This window comes from Haematobia irritans, chromosome 4 (genome assembly GCF_050003625.1).
Source record: "Haematobia irritans isolate KBUSLIRL chromosome 4, ASM5000362v1, whole genome shotgun sequence".
Classification (NCBI taxonomy): domain Eukaryota; kingdom Metazoa; phylum Arthropoda; class Insecta; order Diptera; family Muscidae; genus Haematobia; species Haematobia irritans.
In genome coordinates this window covers 102,768,777-102,790,827 of record NC_134400.1, presented here as the reverse complement: position 1 = coordinate 102,790,827, position 22,051 = coordinate 102,768,777, and the positions used below count along the sequence as shown (strand labels likewise).

The following is a 22,051-nucleotide window of genomic DNA, read 5'->3' as shown; positions in this document are numbered from 1 at the left end:
TCGGTTCAGATTTAGATATAGCTCCCATATATATGTATAGCCTGATTTTCCCAAATTTGGCCATAGAACCCTTTTTTATTAACCGATCTTACTAAAAGTTGGCTAGATCCAGTCATCTATAGTACTTACTATATGTGCAAAATTTCATCGAAATCGGTTCAGATGTAGATATATCTCCCATATATGTATCACCCGATTTTGAAAAATTCGGCCCTAATAACCTTTTGTTTGACCATACAGGCCTCATTAACTGATCTTACTCAAATCTTGCACAAGGTAACCTTTTGTGGTATTAATCAAACCAGCAAAATATTATGCAAATTGGTTCAGATTTAGATATTATAAGTTTTGAAAAACTTCAATGAAAAAGTTTTGAAAAACTTAAATGACTTGGGAGTTTTGAAATTTTTTTTGGAAAAAAAAGTAGCTTTGAAATTGATTGATAGAAAAAAAAAAAAGAAAAGGACAGACAATTGAGGAGAACGAAAAATTTCTTTGTATCGAGGAGTTGAAAGAAAAAAAATTTAAGCTATAAACAATATTGAACATAAGAAAATAAATTTTTGCAAATCAAAAGGAATTTCCAAACGGAAGCATTGACTTCGCTTTTACATTTGCTGGCATCGATCAGGGGAATTCAATTTAAAAGACCAAACGGAAACATTGAATTAACCTTTCCAATCTATTAAGGAAACGGTCCTGCCGGAAAATATAGATATACATATTTTGGAAATCTTCTATATTTTTTTTCCACCGATTTGGGATACCGCCTATCAACATAGAGGATTCCTGATATCTAACCCCCTAACCGCTGACGAACAAAAAAAAAAAAAATTCAGACGAAATAATTACTCCCGCTTTTGTACTTATTTGTGCCTTGCATTTATATTCACGCAGCTGTCCATATTTGTGCCTTGCATTTATATTCTAACTCGCTTCTCGATTTCTACAGGATATTGATGTACCCGTTAAAGGAACGTGAGACGAATAATTATATACATATTCTTATTTTAGTTTTAATTCTTTTATTAATCTTTAATTTTAATTAGTTTCATTAACATCGTTATACGGAAAAACAAATATATATTAATTACAGTTACACAATTCCTTAATTTTATGAGCAAAGCTGATTTAATAACAATTAATTCAAACTTCATCCACCAAGCATCGCCATTGCGATTTCTTCATATTCCCCATCTACAGGCCTGCAGATAAGGAGGAGAATATCGGTGAGTGCCTTTTAAACTTTTGTGTTTGCTCATAAGAACCAAACATTATTATAATTACATCCTATACTTTATATGCACTAATATTAGTCCAGTTCATTTGTTCATGTAAGGGTATTACTCACAACACCATTTGTTAAATGTATTATATATCCAATTAATAATTAAATATGTTACAATGAATTTTTATAAATTTTAAGTTTTCCAATATATCACGAAAGGTGGGGAGGCCAAAAATAGAGAATCACTGCGATGGGCTGAATATTCTTCGAATTCAGCAAGGTAGGGCGGGTGCAAGAATAAATAGCCGGCTAATAACACCTTAAGTTGGTACTCTCAGTTAACTTCGCCAATTTTTATTTTTCTTTTCTCTCTCTCTATCCCTCTATCTCTTTAATACCCTTTCCCTCTTTCATCCGAGCTATCTCAGATATTCACATTTGTGTGAACGGGCTCAATCCTATATCTAACGGCAAAGAATCACTCCCACGACTGAGCACGGCTGAGGCCAGGAGATAGCCAATGCCGAAGGAAATAGGACCGAATAGGTCGTCCGTCACATAGATAAAATGGCGCCCAACGTGGGGCCTCAGCATCTCTAAGATCTGTTGGTATAAAATTGTTTGTTGAATTTCAAAACTGTAATGCTGAGGCTCCAAAAATTTTTTTGTTTTCGTCATTCGTTTTTCAATTTGGATTTTTCAAATGTTATGTACACACACAACATCTTTACCAATTGGAGTACGAGTGATAGTTTTATAGTTTTGTTCTATTTTGAGACTTTTGATTTTTAACATTTTAATTGAAAATTTTACTCAATGAAACAAACTATGAAATTCGATATTCATCGATTATATTTTCCTTATCTTATATAATCTGAACTTTTGTTGAGATCTTAAGTATTTCGTATTACGTATACTTTACCAACAAATTTGTTAAGATTTCCTTAGAGCTTTTATGATGATTTATTATTTTCGGTAAAATACCATAAATATTACCATGAATACTCTTGGTCTATAATTTTTATTATTATTATATATATATTTGTTTTGTTGTTGGCGAAGTTAATTGGTTGTAAGGATTCTCTATAATTTGGTCTCCTCTCTTAGTAGTGTGATTAATATATTTAATTTAAAAAAAAAAGAAGAAGCAGATAAAAGCAGGAAATTTACATTTATCTTAATTATTTTGGTTATTAAAATGCCTCTTGTAAGAAGTAATGAAAATTTAGTTGATTTGGGAAATAGTGATCCCTGTAATGTATCTTTCGTTATCCCGTCAGATGAGACAACATCGAGACCCCACACTAGATCGGTCTCTAGGCAAATGGCGGGAAATGCTAGATCAGCATCAACCGGAAGAGAACCTAGAGAGCTAGCAAGTGGATTTTTAGTTAATAATGACGCTCATATTCGTGAAATTATTTCAGAATCTATAACCGAACTACGCAGTGAGATAACATCCAGTGTCTCTAGAGAAATGAGAAATATTCTAAGCGAAATGAGTATTAACAGAAATGTAAGAACGGAAATATCGCCTAATTGGAATAGAAGAATGGCAGATGAAAATAATAGTCGCACGGACACTTCAAGGGATTCGGATAGAGACTTAACTATTATTCGTAATTGGCGGTTAGTATTTTCCGGTGCTAAAGAAGACATATCTGTAGATGAATTTATTTACAGAGTAAATATAATGACCACTAATACTCTGAGGGGTGATTTTGACTTGCTATGTAGATATGCACACGTGCTATTCGTTAATAAGGCTTTGGACTGGTATTGGCGATTTCACCGCCAAAACGATGAAGTCGATTGGATAGGATTATCAAATGCTCTGAAAAGACAATACAAGGATTTTACGACTGATTACGACATAAAAGAGGATATTCGGCGACGAAAACAGAGACATAATGAAAGTTTCGACGATTTCTGTGATTCTATTATGCTTCTATCCGATAGATTGCGCAATCCCTTTTCCGATGAGGAATTATGTGAGCTTTTACTTAGAAACGTAAGACCAGAAATAAGACACGAACTTCTTCATTTTGAAATATCTCATGTATCGGAGTTAAGGAAGGCGGTCCGTAGGCATGAGAAATTTACAAAAGATATACTATCGTTGAATCGGTATCGCATATATCGGGATAAAGGACAATTGGCTGAAGTTAGTAGTAAGGTGGAAGAATCGGAGGGGGCAGGTCATGAGGAAATTGCAGAGTTACAGAAAAGATTCGAGTGTTGGAATTGTTGCGAAAGTGGTCATAGTTATAAAGATTGTACAAAGGATAGAAAAATATTTTGTTATGGCTGTGGAAAGAAAGAAGTTTTCAAACCTAATTGTCCTAAATGTGGTAACCAGGGAAACGTACAACGGGATGTCCCTCGGAAAACGAGAGGGCATCCGAACAAACACTAAGGGAGAGTACAGTTAATTATTCACATTCCTCTTTTGAAGTTCCGATAGAGTTTTTTAATATATCACCATTAATAAACTTAAGGAAATATGAGTTATCGGATTTTGATCAGAAGGAAAACAAAAGCAAATTAGCGAAGAGAAGTGCTAAGAGAATGAGAAAATATTGGAAGAAAATTAAGAAATTTAAAAAGTATATTATTTCACCGATAATAACAAAGGAAAATGACACTAGACCGTATATCCCCATGACAGTTGATGGTAAATTATATTTTGCTTTAATGGATAGTGGAGCAAACAAAAGTGTCATTGGGGGGAAATTAGCACAAGACGTCAAGAATTTTCACGGATTTTCAAAATGCCATGGAAGTGTTAACACAGCCGATGGCCAGAGCCAACAAGTTGCTGGTACTATAGATTTGCCATTTTTATTTCGCGATCAAAATTGTAGATTCGAATTTCTGGTTATTCCGTCTATACAACAGGATATTATATGCGGCATAGACTTTTGGGAAAAATTCGGATTTTATGTTAACACTAGAAATGTTGTCGCGGAGATATGTTTGAATTCAGATAATCCCGAAAAATTGCCACTAAATGCCGACGAAAGAAAGCGACTCGAGTCGATTATAGAGCTATTTCCAAATGCACTAGCCTAGTTCAACACAATATTGACACAGGAGATGCCAAACCGATCAAACAGAGGTATTATCCAATTTCACCGGCTAAGGAAAAGATTTTATGTGAAGAAATAGATCGGATGATATCATTAGGGGTCATCGAGGAGTGTCCGAGTTCTCCTTGGTCATCTCCAGGAGTACTTGTAGTCAAACCGGGTAAGGTACGGTTCTGTGTTGATAGTCGGAAACTCAATTCGGTGACTATAAAGGATGCGTACCCAATCCCCAATATTGATGGAATAATTTCGAGACTACCTCCTGCATACTGCATTTCCAAGATAGACCTCAAAGATGCCTTTTGGCAAATTAAACTTGATGAGACCTCTAAGCCAAAGACAGCGTTCACGATTCCGAATAGGCCATTGTATCAATTTACTAGAATGCCATTCGGATTGTGCAACGCACCACAAACAATGTGTCGCCTTATGGATATCGTCATACCATACTATATGAAGACACATGTTTTTGTATACCTCGACGACTTGTTAGTGGTGTCTAAAAATTTTACGGATCACTTGGAACATTTAAGAGATGTGGCGAGCCAATTTAAGAAGGCAGGGTTGACAATTAACGTGAAAAAGAGCTCCTTTGCATTGACGAGTGTTAAATATCTCGGGTATATTGTAGGAAATGGTGTACTCAAGGTAGACCCAGATAAGATTAGTGCGATTTCTGAATTTCCGATACCAAAATCAGTTAAACAATTACGTCAGTTCTTAGGTATGATTGGCTGGTACCGGAGGTTTATTGACGATTTCTCTACTCTTACATTTCCTCTTACCGAGTTGTTGAGCAAGAAGAAAGTTTTCAAATGGTCAGAAGTCCCACAGCGCTCGTTCGAACTTCTGAAAAATAAGTTGTGCAATGCTCCCATTCTTGTTCATGCTGACTTTTCCAAGCCCTTTGTGTTGCAATGTGACGCAAGCACTGTAGGTGTTGGTGCAGTTCTCGCTCAAGCAGACGACGAAGGTATAGAGAGGCCAATTGCTTATATGTCCCAGAAATTAAACCGAGCGCAGAGAAATTATACGGTCACTGAATTGGAGTGCTTAGCTGTTGTTCTGGCGATTCGAAAATTTAGAGCTTATATTGAGGGCCAAGAATTTAAAGTCGTAACGGACCATGCTAGCCTTAAATGGCTTATGCAACAGAAGGATCTCTCGGGCGGGTTAGCGAGATGGGCTTTGAAGTTGCAGAGTTTCAGTTTTAGCATTGAACATCGAAAGGGTAAAGATAACGTTGTGCCAGACACACTTTCGAGGGCCTTTGAGAATTCGGTGTCCGCAGTAGAATTAGAAGTATTGCCAACGATTCATTTGGAGTCAGAATATTTCGATAAACCCGAATATTCCGAATTGCGCAATGAAATTGTGAAAACTGGATTTCCCGACTTTAAAGTTGTGGATAAACACATTTTTAAACGAACGACCTTTTCGTCCGGAATGGAAAATGATACGTATATATGGAAATTACTAGTACCGAAAGAATTACGTAGAGATGTCATATATTCGGCGCATAACACACCAAGTGCATCACATGGTGGTATGGCGAAGACCATTGAACGAATACGCAGAAGTTTCTATTGGCCGCGTCTAGTTTCAGATGTAAAAGACTATATTAATGACTGTGAGCTATGTAAGACGTCTAAAGCTCCTACTAATACCTTACGTCCTCCCATGGGCCAAATGGCCAGATCGGAAAGGCCATTTCAACGTTTATATTTGGACTTCATAGGGCCGTTTCCTCGTACCAGGAAAGGCCATATCGGAATTTTCATAGTGCTAGATCATTTCTCAAAATTTACATTTCTGAAACCCATGAAGAAATTTCTATCTAGACATGTTATAAACTATCTTGAGGAAGATATATTTAGTTGTTATGGTGTTCCAGAGGTAGTGATCACAGATAATGGATCTCAATTTAAAAGTAAGGACTTCACTTCCATGTTGACTCGATATGGGATTAGCCATCAATGTACGGCAGTGCACAGTCCACAATCAAATGCAAGTGAGAGGGTCAACCGTTCCATAAATGAGGCTCTGAGATCATATATTCGAGGAGATCAGAGACAATGGGATGTATATTTGGGAAGTGTGAACTCAGCATTGAGGAACAGTGTACACCAGTCTACTGGAATGTCCCCCTATAAAATAATATTTGGACAGAATATGATTACTCATGGAAAAGACTATGAGATTTTGCGCAAACTAAAATTATTGGAAGAAAGTGATGTAGAAATATCCAGATCCGACAAGTTTGATATGATGAGAAGTTCAATACAAGAAAAGTTGAAACGGGCATATGAGAAGTACGAAAGGAACTATAATTTAAGATCACGACCGCGAGTAATAGAGATAGGTCAAGTAGTATATAGAAGAAATTTCGCCCAGAGTTCACTTATTACACATTTTAACTCAAAATTAGCCCCCATAGGTGTGAAAGCAGTAGTTGTGCAACGTATAGGCAATACAAATTATGAATTAAGAGATTGCGATACAGGTAAAATGGGGATTTAGCATCTGAAGGATATTTGGACGTAGTTTAATTTTTTTTTTGTTTTTTTGCGTGGTGTTATAAGTTTTGAAAAACTTCAATGAAAAAGTTTTGAAAAACTTAAATGACTTGGGAGTTTTGAAATTTTTTTGGAAAAAAAAGTAGCTTTGAAATTGATTGATAGAAAAAAAAGAAAAGGACAGACAATTGAGGAGAACGAAAAATTTCTTTGTATCGAGGAGTTGAAAGAAACAAAAATTTAAGCTATAAACAATATTGAACATAAGAAAATAAATTTTTGCAAATCAAAATGAATTTCCAAACGGAAGCATTGACTTCGCTTTTACATTTGCTGGCATCGATCAGGGGAATTCAATTTAAAAGACCAAACGGAAAACATTGAATTAACCTTTCCAATCGTATTAAGGAAACGGTCCTGCCGGAAAATATAGATATACATATTTTGGAAATCTTCTATATTTTTTTTCCACCGATTTGGGATACCGCCTATCAACATAGAGGATTCCTGATATCTAACCCCCTAACCGCTGACGAACAAAAAAAAAAAAAAAAATTCAGACGAAATAATTAATCCCGCTTTTGTACTTATTTGTGCCTTGCATTTATATTCACGCAGCTGTCCATATTTGTGCCTTGCATTTATATTCTAACTCGCTTCTCGAATTCTACAGGATATTGATGTACCCGTTAAAGGAACGTGAGACGAATAATTATATACATATTCTTATTTTAGTTTTAATTCTTTTATTAATCTTTAATTTTAATTAGTTTCATTAACATCGTTATACGGAAAAACAAATATATATTAATTACAGTTACACAATTCCTTAATTTTATGAGCAAAGCTGATTTAATAACAATTAATTCAAACTTCATCCACCAAGCATCGCCATTGCGATTTCTTCATATTCCCCATCTACAGGCCTGCAGATAAGGAGGAGAATATCGGTGAGTGCCTTTTAAACTTTTGTGTTTGCTCATAAGAACCAAACATTATTATAATTACATCCTATACTTTATATGCACTAATATTAGTCCAGTTCATTTGTTCATGTAAGGGTATTACTCACAACACCATTTGTTAAATGTATTATATATCCAATTAATAATTAAATATGTTACAATGAATTTTTATAAATTTTAAGTTTTCCAATATATCACGAAAGGTGGGGAGGCCAAAAATAGAGAATCACTGCGATGGACTGAATATTCTTCGAATTCAGCAAGGTAGGGCGGGTGCAAGAATAAATAGCCGGCTAATAACACCTTAAGTTGGTACTCTCAGTTAACTTCGCCAATTTTTATTTTTCTTTTCTCTCTCTATCCCTCTATCTCTTTAATACCCTTTCCCTCTTTCATCCGAGCTATCTCAGATATTCACATTTGTGTGAACGGGCTCAATCCTATATCTAACGGCAAAGAATCACTCCCACGACTGAGCACGGCTGAGGCCAGGAGATAGCCAATGCCGAAGGAAATAGGACCGAATAGGTCGTCCGTCACAATATAGCTTCCATATATATGCATCGCTCGATTTTCCCAAATTCGTCTATAGTACTCTTATTTATTACACAATGTTATTCAAATTTCAAATTTTGATGTACTAGCCGATCGTTCTTATGCGTACTTGTAGCTCTTACATAAGAATATTGCTCGATTTTTACAAATTTGTATTTATTACCCACACTAATTTAACGATTTTCTCTTTTTTAATAATGGGCTCAATATTAGTGGCATACTAACTCCGTAGGTGCAATATCAATACAGCCAGTGTTGCTAGAAGTAGGGGAAATTTCCTATATGTAGGGTTTTTCTAATATTTAGCGTCTTGTAGGGACGTAGGGCCACAATGTAGATCATTTTCACTCAACACAATTTGCAATAATTTTTACATTTTGGTGGCTCTAGAGGAGGAAATTAGAAGCCGCCAAGGCTTGATCTTTAACAATGTGTGGTAAACTTTATTCCAGTAGAAAATTTTGTCAACATTTTATTTGTATAGAACATTTGGTCGAAATTGTATTTCTATAGAAATTTTTTTTCAAAATATTATTTCCATAAAAAATTTTCTCAAAATTTTATTTCTGTGGAATTTTTTCTCAAAATTTTATTTCTATAGAATTTATTGTCAAAATTTTATTTCTATAGAAAAATTTCTCACAAAAATTTGTTTATAGAAACTTTTTCCAAAATTTTATTTTTATAGAGATTTAACAAAAAAGATTACTAATTTGGGTAGAATTCTACCAACTGTGGCAACCGTGGTCGTAATACAAATTTGTATTCTAAGTTATATACGTTGCATATTCATGTTTTATGATAATAAAGTACTTAGAACCATTTTTGTTTTGTAAAATTTAACGAAAAATATAGTAGGGAAAATTTTTTGGGAATGTATAGGAAAGTAGGGAACTTTTTTTTGTCCTTGTAGGGTAAAGCGAACATTTTCCCTTGCAACATTGACTATGAGCTATAGTCAGATTGACACAAAGCACCCATAGACATGTACCCCTTAATTTTCTTAAATATGCAACTGCGGTTTATCTCCCAGACCTATATGTTACCCCACAAATGCTTATGATTACTAATTCTGTAATGGTGGTTTAGGGTATGATATAGTCGGCCCCGCCCGACTTTCTACTTTACTTACTTGTTACAATTAGGTCGTGTACACGTCAAATTGCCCTATTAATGGATATAAGCCGACTGTCAAAAATATGTGGCCTAGAGGAAATTGTGTTTACTTCGAAAACGGGGATTCCGAGGATTTCTTCCCAGCAACAAAAGGTAAAATCATGTAAAACTTTGAAATATTTTCGAAACTTTGAAATGAATAGATGTTTGTATTACAGAAGAGCAGGATGCCTAAACAAATCGCATATAAATGAGGAAGATTTGGGAAATTCCAGCAGGTGGTACAGATAATTCAAAAACTGTTTTTTCTTTGTGAGTTAGCCTGTTAAATACGTCGTTTATAATGAATATTTTGTATTTTTCTACCAAACATGTACTTCGCTGTATTTTCAATTATACATATTTTCAGAATTTCTTTTTTATAATAAAAAGCATAAAACCTTTTTTCAGAGTGTATTTGTATAATTTTCTTAAATTAATATAGATTATATAGTACAAGGATTGTATTGATTAACATTGTAATAAACACAATTACGATAGTAATTGTATAGGTTACAAAATTCTATAAACATTGTACTCAGTTCAATTACGACTGTAATTGGAAACACTTTATATACTTCAAATACTAATGTATTTGGATGGAGTACTATGTCATTTGAATATTTTGACAAATTCCAATTACATTTATACTCAACGCAAATATTACTTCATTTGAAAATAGTTTTATGGTAACCTTACAATTTGGGTAATGGATTTACAATTTTCGTCATAAGCTGAAAATCAAATACAAAAATAATTGAATTCACAATTTTTGTATTTGATTCAATTATTCACTTTTTTCTGTGTTATAATTAAGTGATTTGACTTAATAATGGGTATCATAACATAAAAGAAAAAATGTGTGGGCTAAGGTCCACTTGACTTTAATAATACAGAAAAATTCTTTAAATTTAATGAAATTGTCTTTAAATTTGTTGTCTTTTTGCATCTTGACTACAAAGCAAAACATCGTTCAAATATAGGACATGTTTTTCAACACTTTATTTTAAAGACGTTTTTTACTTGAAACATAGCATAATTTGTACTGGAAGTCGTGTCTGAATTTGGAAAATTAAGTTGTCCTTAACTTGTTTTAACGGACTTTGATAGCTAAAATTTGCTTCGTAGAGTCAAGTACACAAAACCCAAATTTAAAAGAGAATTGTGTCTTAAAAGCAACCAAGTCCTCTAATGAAATTTATGATATAGATATTAATGATTTCAATGAGAGTATTGTTACCCTAATATATCGGCTGCAGATGATACACTTATAGATTTTTCAGTCATGGAACAATATGAAGGGTTTTCATTTAGGGCAGTGGATTGTGATGAAGTGTATGAATCTTTAATGCCAATTAAATCTGAGACTACAGGTCCTGATGGAATTGCGATGAGTTTTTAAGAATCATATTTCCTGAAATTTCCTACTTGTCTTACTCATATTTTAAATTCGGTGATTACTACACCGAAAAAAAAGTTTACTATTTTTTATGAAAAATGAACTAACCCATAGTAAGAATGACCATGATTTGGCGCCAAAGATTTTTTTCATCTAGATAAGTTCATGATTTTCTTATAAATTAGTTCATGTATTACATCGTATTTTAGTTCATTATTACTATGCTGTGGGAAGAATATAGTTAAACTCATTCAAAATATTCCTGCTATCCGGAAAAATGAACAATTTTTTTGGAAACCTGTATTAAGAAATTGGTTTGAAATAAACTGTTTGTCAGTATAATTTTCAAAAAAGTAGAGAAATTGAGGAATCAAAGGTACAACAAGCCTGTATACAACTAAGAAATTTTTCGTACAAAACAAGTCAATTTTCTATAACCACCAGTATTTTATTTCAAAGAATTATTATTATATTACACAAAACTATGGCTTATGATATACAATAAAGGAAATATTTTTATTAGTACGTTGGACGCATTTACTTGTCGGTAGTTAGTAATTGCTTCTTCAAAAGAGTAATATTCTATGTTATTAGGACTCAACTAATTAATTTAAATTTCCATGTTTTCTATCCATATGAAAGATATATGTGGCATAAGTTGCTATATTCAATTGAATTGTCCAATTTCATCGATTTTGGCTAACTTTTGTTGGGCGGATTTGGCTTATAAGCATCTGAAATTGCAAAGTTATACAAAATATAAGAAAAATATAATTAATTAATTAATTCTATCGTTCATATTGATTTTTAACTTACGGTTTTCAAGAGTATTTCCTAGAGCCAATAGGGATATCAGCTTAATTAGTATTAAACAGTAAGAATATTCAAAAAATTACCATTACGAGACCTGTCTACCTGCAAGTGAAAAACATAATTTTTAATAAATTGAAAATTTGGTTTTATTAAAAACGGACAAAATACCGTTTATAGAAAAACTTACCTCATTGAAAAATCCATCCAGTATGTACATTATTGGAATCATATCCATGGACAAATGGGACGTTATTGAAATTATTCTCAGAATATATTTGAAATAAAAAAAAAAACTATAAAATTAGACATAATTTCCACTTGTCACTATAGCATTTAGTATTTAAGGTGGATATTAAGTTCGAGTTTAGCGGCTAAAATTGCAATTTCCATGATAAGTTTTCTTTAATAATCCATTATAAAAAATAATCTTTATAAAAAACTTGATTTGGGCTATTCTCCATCAAGTTATATTTAAATTTGTATCGAAGACGTATAATTTTATACTTTGCTTAGTGATTTATTTTTAATTTTAGCGGCTAAACTCGAACTTAGTACTCATCTGTAGGAATTGCTGTAACATAAAAAATATAGATTCAAAAAAATGGTTGCTTCTCAACCTGTGATCCAGATGTAGAATAAATATAAATCATCCTATTACCACTCATGTTGTATATTTTTTATGTAAATCAATTAAAAATCCGCACTAATTTTAAACTAACATATTAACAGAAATATACAGTTCCTTAATCTGTTATTTATCAATAAAAAGCGTTTTTGATTCCTCTAACATCACATCATTCACTTCTCAGTTTCTAAAATGTTTCGAAATAAATGTATTTTCATTAATAAACACCAATACCGCACGTACAATTTTGCAAAATTAAATCCACGTGTGCACTTCATAAATGCATCAACATAACTGAATGCAACAATAAAACTCAAAGGCACAAATAGTCATAAGGGATACATACCTGCCGTAATGAAAAACAACTCCACACACACACACGATCCCTTTCTGATCTCGCTATTGCAAAAAAACAACTCTCACCACAAAAGATACCAACAACACACAAGGAACATTCCATTGTCTCTAGAATCAAAACAACCAACAACAGCATAAATGACGCAATAACAAACACAAACAATCATACGAGATATACACAAAATGTCTCTAAAAACTCCCTCACATGATGCACTCACATTTTCCAGTAGCACGTTTATTGATTAGTTGGAATTATATCTATAAGTTAAGGTAAAATATATACCAAATCTAGGAGGAATCTATAAAAATTATATACACCTGTCAAGGATTATATTAACTAATTTTTATTCTGTTTTAACTAAAATTTTCAATGTGAGTAAAAACACTCCAACATATAATAAAAAGGGAAATAATCTGTAGGTAGTCATTGTCCGAATCGGTAATGTCGTTAAGTTAATTTTTACTACAAAAATTTTTTTCTGTACAAAATTTTTTCTTAGTAAATTGTCCACATTTCGTAGTAAGATTTTTATATTGCCCATGTATTTTTATAATAGAATCAACGATGCATTAACTACTGTGTTGGAATTTTTTTTAAGGAAAAATCCTTCCCATTTCGTAGTTAGTGAACTAAAAACCATTTACTGAATTTTTATAAGTTTTCCTTTAGCTAAGTTAATTTTCGTTGTGGTTACGAAAAATGAACTATATTACAGTAAATTTGTTGAACTATGTGGAAGTCAAAATGGTCCTTAAATTTACAAGACACTTTTTTTTCTGTGTACATCGTGTTTTCCAAGGCAGTGTAAGGTAGAGAGATTGCTACCGATACCCAAGAAGAAGAATCCTAGGGACGTATCGGATTATCGGCTAATTTGTATTGTGAATCCTTTCTCTAAAATACTTGAAAGTAACTCACAAAAATTCATTTTTAGACAACGAAAATCTTATTTCTAAATTTCAGTTTGGCTATCGGAAGGGTTTCAGTTTTACAACGCAGACTATTGACGTTATACACTGAAAAAAATATTGTCGTGAGGTCAAAGATTTCATGTCTTTAAAATACGAATACAAATTTTGCTTAGCATAGAAGACGCATTTCTCTAAAATAAAGTTATTTTCCTTGTCCAAAAGTCGATAAACTTTTCAATGAAGTCGTATTGTCCTTATAATTAAGTGATTTGACTTAAAAATGGGTATCTTAATATGAAAGAAAAAATTTATAGGCTAAGGTCAACTTGACTTTAATAATTCAGAAAAATTCTTTAAATTTAATGAAATTGTCTTTAAATTTGTTGTCTTTTTGCATCTTGACTACAAAGCAAAAAATCGTTCAAATATAGGACATGTTTTTCAAAACTTTATTTTAAAGAAGTTTTTTACTTCAAACATAGCATAATTTCTACTGGAAGTCGAGTCTAAATTTGGAAAATAAAGTTGCCGTTAACTCGGTTTTAAAGGACTTTGATAGCATATGAAGAAAAAAAGCTGAGAAAGCGAAAAATTAAAATTTGATTCCTAGAAGCAAGTACACAAAACCTAAATATAAAAGAGAATTGTGTCTTAAAAGTATCCTTACTTGTATTCTCCGCTTCTTTGGCTCGGAATCAATACCAAATTTTTTAAAGTAAAGACAAAATCTTTGGAACCGAGTATGCTTTTTTTTTAGTGTAGAAAACATAAGAAGTAATATGGACGGGAATCATTCTTCGATATTAATTTTTCTCGATTTTAGCAAGGCCTTTGACTCTATAAGTCATAATGTTTTAGTGAGGAAACTTTATGAGCAGTATACTTTCAGTTCAACTGCTTGTAAGCTTATTTATTCATTTTTGAGTGAAAGATTCCAGTATGTTGAGAAAGGTGTTGCTAGATCAAGAGTTCTACGGATTTATAGGGGTGTTCCTCAAGGGTCGGTTATCATAAGCGTAGGAAGGCCTCTGGGGAGGGGGCTTAGACCCCCCCAGAAAAATTTTAGCCCCCCCCAGAATTTGAAAACCTATTTACGATTTTACAATGCACAATCGAATTACATGGGTTTAGTTGAATAAAAAATATTAATTGATATTAAAACTATTCTTTCATAAATTAATATCTTAATAATGCTGCTAAAAAGCGTCTCCAAAAAAGAAGTGAAAATGTTCTTTTTGGGTCTGGAAGTGGTACAAAATTGGCGGAGAAGCGATGAATGTAATATGAGCTTGTCATAGAACGAATGTCCACCGTTTCAACAAATTTAATGTTTTGAATGTGAATTAAAAATTTTGTGATATTTTCCCAAATAAATAATTTTTATACTTTTTTATGATTTTTGTGAAGACCTAACGGCTAACGGTTGTGAAGACCTTTTTGGAAGTGCTTTTAAAGTTGTGCCTTTAGAACAACTCCCAATTTTTTGCTGGGAAAAGATCAATGGATCAACCACAGAACTGGTACAGGACTAGTCCCTTGCGTGTATGGACCAGTCCCAGGTCTGATCAAAACGTATGGAAGGGACCGTCCACTTTAACATGGGTTTGTCATTGACGGAGTAAACTTACATTTTAGGACGCGTCTTGGACTCATCCCAAAGGACACGTCCTGGGACAATTTAGCAGGAGCAACCCATAAACAGGTCCTCAGGAACCAGTCTCGGACAAACTCTTAGAAATCTCTTTCAATTTGGGCTCCTAATCGAACACGAAATGAAAAAAACAAAAGGTTATTCTGATAATTTTATTTCACTAAATGTGAAAATTGCAACTAACTGGAGCACAGGTACCAGTTCTGTGATAGGTCCGTCAGTGGCAATTTGCACCAATTTCCCGTAGGGTACTTTTAGTTACTTTATTATAAATTGATTGTCGAGTTATTTTGATGTCTATTTCTTTATTCAATTTTATTAAATAAAACATTAGTTGAACCTATAAGTTCAGTCTATAATTTTTTAGCTAGGGGGGCTATAGCCCCCCTAGGAAAATTGTCTAGCTACGCTAATGTCGGTTATAGGGCCTTTAATATTTATGATGTATGTGAATGATATTTTTAGGTGTATTTCTTTCATGAAATGTTACATTTATGCAGATGATTCCCAGTTACTTACAGAGGACAGAAATACGGATGACTGGGAAGTTGATATCAATAGGGATTTGGAAAATGTTAACATATGGTCATGACAGAATTTTTGGAGTCTGTATCCAGTGAAAACTAAGGCTATGTTTTTTTTTTCAAGGAATCGGTCAATGAATTCAAATATGTTGAATATAAAACTAAATAATAATTCTATAGAATTTGTAGACAGTTATAAAAGTATTGGTTTTTATTTGGATTCTAAGCTAGATTTTAGTATTCATATAAGTCACATTTTATCTACAGTGACTGTTACGTTACGAAAGTTGTATGCCGTTGGAAGCAATCTCCCTCACGCAATTAGGACATACTCAAAAAAAAAGTGAATTCTCTATTTCGCTAAAGCCAATTTAACTTTATTTTAGTTCATGGAATTATTATGTTTGGAGAAAGTTTGCTTTACTCTAATAATTTTTTGTGTACGCTAGTTAAATTAACTAAAACCGAGGAAAGAAAATATACTCAAATGAAGCATAAAGATTAACTAAATTCGTGTCTTCCACAAAATAGTTCAGAATTTCTTGAAATTTGTAAATTTTACCAAAAATGCGTCCATCATGAACTTCGTATGTCACTAAAGACATTTTTGCAATTTTGAACTCCAAGTTTTTCCTTCAAACTACAAAATTTTCTTTAACAAGTGAAAAAACTTAGTTATGTCTAATAAATTTTCTTGAATTTGTCGAAAAATTTTTTCTTATTTTTAGGACATCGGCGTGATGCCAAGGTTTGTAATACTGTTTAGTTAAAATTTTCTACAAATATTCAAAATTTTCTAAAATTAACCGAAAGTTTTCTTCCTGGTGGGTTCACTGTTTTTTCAGTGCAAGAGTTGCTAAGGCTGTTTGCCTTACTTTATTCCTCTATGGTTTCGAAGTATTTACTGGGACTTCCCAGAGAAATTTGATCAGGCTTCAGCGGAGTTTTGATAGTGTTATACGTCATGCTTACGGTTTGGGCTATCATGAACATGTTTCAGAATATTGTAAGATTTTTTGGGATGTAACTTCAGAAATTTTATTGTTGTTAGAAGTATGCTTATGTTTTACAAAGTAATGTGCAACAGGATTCCGGAATACTTAGTAGAACGATTTGTTTTTGGGAATTCGTCAAGGACAACTTCTATTTTAATACCACCTTTTTCGACGCTCATAATGGCAAATTCGTTTCTGGTTGGAATCGCGCGAATTTGGAATAATTTAATTTCCTACAATAATCGACGGTTTTCGTATGATGTAAACCAATGTAAGAAAATAGTACTAGAAAGCTTAGAAGCATAATTGGAACAAGTATATACGGCCGTAAGTTCGGCCAGGCCGAATCTTATGTACCCTTCACCATGGATTGCATAGAAACTTGTATTAAAGACTATCATCCACAATCGAATTAATTTTCTATTTTTCTACAGAAATAAAATTTTAACAAAATTTTCTATAGAAATAACATTTTCACAAAATTTTCTATAAAAATAAAAATTTTCACAAAATTTTCTATAGAAAGAAAATTTTGACAAAAATGTCTACAGAAATAAAATTTTAACAAAATTTTCTATAGAAATAAAATCTTGGTAGATTATTTTCGGCTCGAGTGGCAACCATGATTATGAACCGATATGGACCAATTTTTGTGTGATTGGACCAATTGGACCACACCCAGAAAAAAGTGCCTTCGAAACTAAAGGAAAAAATTTTCATCAATATAGTTTATCCATTTTATTTCCATTAAGGTAAATTTTTGTGAAAAATAATAAAATTTACTCGTTTCAGTAAAAAAATCCTAAACTGTAAGCAGTTAGGAATAGTTCATTAACTATAATAAGGCATGGAATTTTACTCATACTATTTTCTTCGCTGGGTATAAGAATTTACTACTGAAAAAGAAAATTTTATTCACCGATAACAAAGCATTCGTAAAAATAAACAAAAACCGAACTAAAACCAAGTTTCCTCAAAATTAGTAAAATTTCTTATAAAATGATAATTGCGACTTCCTTTATAATAGAAAGTTTTTCATACATACGAACAACACTTGGCATAGAAAAATATTTTAGTTCATTCGTACTAAGAAGTATGCAATCCTTTCAAAACTTAAGGAAACACACTTGTTAGAATATAGGAAATTTTCCTAAATTTCTATTGTCTACCTGTAATCGATACCTGTCATCGTAATCGATGTGTTTGCGCGTGGGTGTAATCGATATATTTGCGCGTCGGTTGTTTTTTTAGTTGGAATCGCGTTGTTTTGGTATACGGAGAGATTGTTAAAAAATAATATGGTAAAATAATATAATAAATAACAAATAAAATATATAAAATATTTGTTATTTTAAATTAGTGAGAAAAATTTTCGTTTTTTTAAATAAATCTATCAATGTTCGTGATAGTGTATAAAGAAAGAAAACACCAGCAGAATAACAACCCTTTCATTTGTCTTCATTTTGGAATCTTCAATTATCAGGTAATATTCAGTGACGCTAACCTTTTGCAACAAAAATGTTTTATGATTTTTTATATTTGTAGGTATTGAAATTGTAAAAGGAGGACAAAATCGTTAGGCAGCAACTTATTAAAAGTGAAAAGTACAAGAAGAAGAAAAAGTGCCTTTTTTAGTTGATAATATCACACGGAAATTGGAAATAGTGGAATAATAAACTAATATTTCAAAGAGATTCGATGCTGTTGATTCTTAATAAATATATTCAATATATTAATAAAACATGTCTTTTATTGAAGATAAAATTGCTTATAGAAATAAATAAAATTGTATTTAAAAACGAAGGTAAGCAGTTCTAATTATGAAGTAAAAGTTTTACCACAAATGTGTAAGATTTGTCGAAATGAATGAAAAAATGTCAATAAAATCATTCCATATATGAATTCAAATTAGTTAAATTTTTTCATTCTGTAGTATAGTGGTATATAAATATAGGAAAATGTTAACTAATATATGGAATGCATTATTCCTAATTTCTACGAAAATCACATCGTTCAAACAAATAAAAATGTCTTTGGCGCTATACGAAGTTCAACTTTCTTCACAATAAGTTCATTTTAACTTAAAGAAGGGGTCACTTTTTTCTGGGTGCACATTCCTAATTTGAACCGGATCGGATGAATTTTGCTCCTCCAAGAGGCTCCGGAGGTCAAATCTGGAGAACGTTTTATATGGGGGCTATATATAATTATGGACCGATATGGACCAATTTGCACGGTTGCTAGAGACCATATACCAATACCATGTACCAAATTTCAGCCGGATCGGATGAAATTTGCTTCTCTTAGAGGCTCCGCAACCCAAATCTGGGGATCGGTTTATATGTGCGCTATATATAATTATGGACCGATGTGGACCAATTTTTGCACGGTTGCTAGAGACCATATACCAATACCATGTACCAAATGTCAGCTGTATCGGATGCAATTTACTTCTCTTTGAGGCTTCGCAAGCCAAATCTGGAGATCGGTTTATATGGAGGCTATATATAATTATGGACCGATATGGACCAATTTTTGCATGGTTGTTAGAGACCATACACCAACACCATGTACCAAATTTCAGCCGGATCGGATGAAATATGCTTCTCTTAGAGGCTCCACAAACCAAATCTGGGGATCGGTTTATATGGGGGCTATATATAATTATGGACCGATGTGGACCAATTTTTGCATGGTTGTTAGAGACCATATACCAACAACATGTACCAAATTTCAGCCGGATCGGATGAAATTTGCTTCTCTTTGAGGCTCCGCAAGCCAAATCTGGGGATCGGTTTATATGGGGGCTATATATAATTATGGACCGATGTCGACCAATTTTTGCATGATTGTTAGAGACCATATACTAACACCATGTACCAAATTACAGCCGGATCGGATTAAATATGCTTATCTTAGAGGCTCCACAAGCCAAATCTGGGGATCGGTTTATATGGGGGCTATATATAATTATGAACCGATATGGACCAATTTTTGCATGGTTGTTAGAGACCATATATCAACACCATGTACCAAATTTCAGCCGGATCGGATGAAATATGCTTCTGTTAGAGGCTCCACAACCCAAATCTGAGGGTCCCTTTATATGGGGGCTATACGTAAAAGTGGACCGATATGGCCCATTTTCAATACCATCCGACCTACATCGATAACAACTACTTGTGCCAAGTTTCAAGTCGATAGCTTGTTTCGTTCGGAAGTTAGCGTGATTTCAACAGACGGACGGACGGACGGACATGCTTAGATCGACTCAGAATTTCACCACGACCCAGAATATATATACTTTATGGGGTCTTAGAGCAATACTTCGATGTGTTACAAACGGAATGACAAAGTTAATATACCCCCATCCTATGATGGAGGGTATAAAAAAAAATCTTATATATAGTGTAAATTAATACTAAAAACTTGTAGTACTCACAAATATTTAATCCATTCGCTGGGTCGACAAGCGCTTGTTGACAATTACAGCTTCCAAATTTTAAAAATTTATAGGTTAATATAATAAAACTAAATCATATACTATATATAGATGTCCAACTTGGGGTTTCCAAAATTATTTGTTTGATACAGTTGCGTCATCAAGTTGTAAAGATCAAAATTGAAAATTAGGGTCCAAGCAATGTGCTAAATTCAGGGTCCATAATCTTAGTTAATCATGTTCAAGTATTTAATTTATTTTCTCTTCGAGCGATGAGTTTCTATTATCTTTTCCGGGAGATGAGTTTTTATTATTATTATTTTTTTTTTTCGACGTAAAAAGGGACTTTGGTTTTGGTCAATTCTGTGTGCAACACATTTTCGTTTTCATTCGAATCGAATTTAAGCTGTGGGATAAAAGTCCCACAGCAAGGTCCAAATTAAAATCTTTTATATTTTGTTCCAGGTTATTGTGTTCCAACAGATTAATATGTTCCTACGGATTACAAAATTCTTGTCAAAAATCAACTTGAATATCCTCTCCGCTTATGTCGAAATGCAATTTTTTCGCCCTTTTTCAGATATTCAAAGGAAATTACCTAATTCTTTCTCTCTTTTTTTTCAATGACACAATTTCCTTTCAGTTGAAATTAGAAATGAATAGATTTTTTTTCTAATGACTTAAAATGAAATTGACTAAAACTACTTCGGTAGTTGAAAAAACTATACTAAAATCTACAATTACAAGAATCAGGTACTCACACAAGGTATCTTAAAACTTCTTAACACCGTCTTCTCTATTGTAAATTAGTCCATACGGGGTATATATTAAACAAAAACAAGTATATATGTCCGTAAGTTCGGCCAGGCCGAATCTTATGTACCCTCTACCATAGATTGCGTAGAAACTTCTACGAAAGACTGTCATCCACAATCGAATTACTTGGGTTGTGGTATCTTAAAACTTCTTGTGATATCTTAAAACTTCATTTCTAAATTGTGAGTTAGTCCATGCGTGGAATATACTAGACAAAAAAGGTATACATACCTTAGACTTAAAGGTAAGTCTAGAAATAATTACGAATCGATATGGACTTTTGCACGGTACATAGAGGCCAAGAATTGAAATATGGGGGTCGCTTATATGGGGGCTATATACAATTATGAACTTGATACGGACCAACTTTTACGTGATTGGGGATCGATTTATCTGAGGGCTAAATTGTAAGGGCCGATGTAGAATGTGAACCACGCCTAAACGCCAAGTTTTTTTTCCGAATTTTAATTGGCATTTCTCTATTTCAGACTTACTCAATTTGAACCATGGAGAGATACACAATCCAACAACGTGTTAAAGTTATTCAGACTTATTATGAAAATGGGCGTTCAAATCAAAATGCATATCGTGCACTTCGTGATTTTTTGGTCAATTTGATCGTCCAAATGTGCGTACAATCGCAAAAACTTCGAGCAAACCGGGTCTGTAGAAGATGTGACAACACCAGTGCATGCTCGTACAGCTCGTACTGCAGAAGATATTGCTGCTGTTCGCGATAGTGTGGCTGAAGAGCCGTCCACGTCAACTCGTCGTCGTGCCCAACAATTGCACCTCTCACGCTCGTCGTTGATGAACATTATGCATAAAGACTTGCGCTTACAAGGTGCAATTGGCTCAAGAACTAAAGCTTCTTGACCATTCCAAACGTCGTGAATGGGCAGAATGGTTCCACGAAATTGCAACAGTGGATGATCAATTTTCGAAAAAAATCATCTTCAGTGATGAGGCACATTTTCACCTCAGTGGATTTGTCAATAAACAGAATTGC

At 33.1% G+C, this 22,051-nt stretch overlaps 2 long non-coding RNA genes across 2 annotated transcripts; one reads left to right on the top strand and one right to left on the bottom strand.

Annotated features, from left to right (window-relative positions):
- Window positions 1-11,330: 11,330 nt before the first annotated feature.
- LOC142236645 (uncharacterized) lies at window positions 11,331-12,115 on the bottom strand. Its single transcript, XR_012722135.1, has 3 exons — window positions 11,908-12,115; window positions 11,724-11,822; window positions 11,331-11,641 (listed from the first exon to the last, which is right to left on the bottom strand). It is a non-coding gene; the product is annotated as an uncharacterized LOC142236645 (long non-coding RNA).
- A 5,961-nt stretch (window positions 12,116-18,076) lies between these two features.
- On the top strand, window positions 18,077-18,525 carry LOC142233659 (uncharacterized). The gene is made up of 2 exons (XR_012721460.1): window positions 18,077-18,267; window positions 18,330-18,525. It is a non-coding gene; the product is annotated as an uncharacterized LOC142233659 (long non-coding RNA).
- Window positions 18,526-22,051: the final 3,526 nt, after the last annotated feature.